Source organism: Pseudophryne corroboree, chromosome 1, assembly GCF_028390025.1.
Source record: "Pseudophryne corroboree isolate aPseCor3 chromosome 1, aPseCor3.hap2, whole genome shotgun sequence".
Lineage (NCBI taxonomy): Eukaryota > Metazoa > Chordata > Amphibia > Anura > Myobatrachidae > Pseudophryne > Pseudophryne corroboree.
Genome location: NC_086444.1, coordinates 1,214,206,543 through 1,214,208,262, shown reverse-complemented (window position 1 = coordinate 1,214,208,262; position 1,720 = coordinate 1,214,206,543). Strand labels below are relative to the sequence as shown.

Below are 1,720 nucleotides of genomic sequence, written 5' to 3'. Positions count from 1 at the left end.
CATTTATGACTGCCGGCACCTATTTTGAACAGGTTAATGGATAAGAAAGGTGTTTCAGCGCAGGTGATGGCAATCATACGTTAAGAGGGATGTTCAGGAGCAGAGCATTCTGTCCCTCCTGGAGAGGGTCATGTTGGGAGTTATGCTGATGTCAGCTCCAGCCCCAATCAGCAGGATTCATTCTCACTGGAAGAGTGAGTCCTGAGCTGTGCAGAGACTGCATGGGAGATGGATAGCGATTACGTGGAAATTAAAAAAATGTTGCTGGCCTGGTTTATCATTACAGCAATGGGTTGGGGTTTGGGAATCTGCACTGGACCGGATTGTGAATAGACGTTAAAGGATTTTTTAAACCATGTAGAGTATCTATAATAACCAACATATGGCTACCGACTGTACCGATTAGGTTTTTGCGGTAGATTTGGGTTGGTGGTGCTCCCGGACATTAGTTCAGAGCAAACTATTGTAGGGTGTTTTTTTTTTGCAGAGAAGCAAAAAGAAAAAGACTGTTTTATTGTCTCTCTGGGGCACACTTTGTATCAATCAATGTACACATGTTGTGTTGATATAGGTACACTAAGAGTGCAAAAATTAAAACTTAACTTTTAATATTCTATACAGATGACAATATTGTTATTTCTGTCAACAACAATACATTAAAAAGAGATTAAATCAATAATAAAGATATGTTACTCACTTGTTGTGGGGTGGCAGGTTGCTTGTCTGCACACCTACTATATTTAAAGTGAGTGTTGATATTTGACGTTCATCAAAGCGAAAGTTTGAACTTTCTTGTTTTCTCTATCAACTTATGAAATGTTGTATATGTATATTCATAAGAGAGGAAGAAGAAATCCGGTTTCCCAACTCTGGACTCCTTCTAGACAGGTAAGAATTTACACATGGTCTGATATTGATATTAGAGGTATTCATTGCAAGTAGATATTTATTGGGTATCGACCAACATTTATAGATGAGAATAAGGGAAAGTGTTGTTGAACCAGTCACTTCTGCTTTTGCCCATCTGTGTCCATCGAATGGGTAATGAGAGAGTGTATTATCGCCTAAAATTCTGGTTATGAAGGAAGGAAGTACACTTCTGCTTTCCTGGGTGCATCAATGGGTAGTATGTCCCTTGATACTACAGTACCCGGTATTCCCAGAGGGTCTCCCTTTCTGGTACTGACCATGCCCAGTGCTGCTTGGCTTCCAAGATCAGGCGAGATCGGGCATGTCCAGCGTGGTGTCACTGTAGATGGTTAGGCAGACATCTATTGGCGTGCGGGAGTACCCAATTGGATGAGAGAGTGCTTGAGAAGAATTTTTCAAGTATAGGCAGAGTTAGAATAGACCTGATAATTCTAGGTTGAAAGATAGAATTAGTATAGCACTTCTGCTGTCCACTATGAGGCCCCTATTACCATAACAGGCATTGCAGAGGGCAATCCATTAATTGTGGATGAGAGAGTGCATTTAAAAGAGGATGAGCATGGAGTTGCTCATATAGGAGGGTTAAATACAGAAATAAATTTCCCACAGACAAAGGTGCAAATAAATATCAAGACCATACAAAAGATTGCATAATGGTAATGAAACTAAATATAGGTATCACATAACCGATTATAGATTCACATATGGTTTGCAAAAGATGCACCACAGTATTCATAAATAGTTACCATATGTTATCTCTTAAAGCATAGAGAAACATAAAAAACACATA

General features: G+C 39.4%; 1 pseudogene; it reads right to left on the bottom strand.

The window, feature by feature from the left end:
- Positions 1 to 1,138: 1,138 nt before the first annotated feature.
- Positions 1,139 to 1,257, bottom strand: LOC134951962 (5S ribosomal RNA; annotated as a pseudogene).
- Between the last annotated feature and the right edge of the window lie 463 nt (positions 1,258 to 1,720).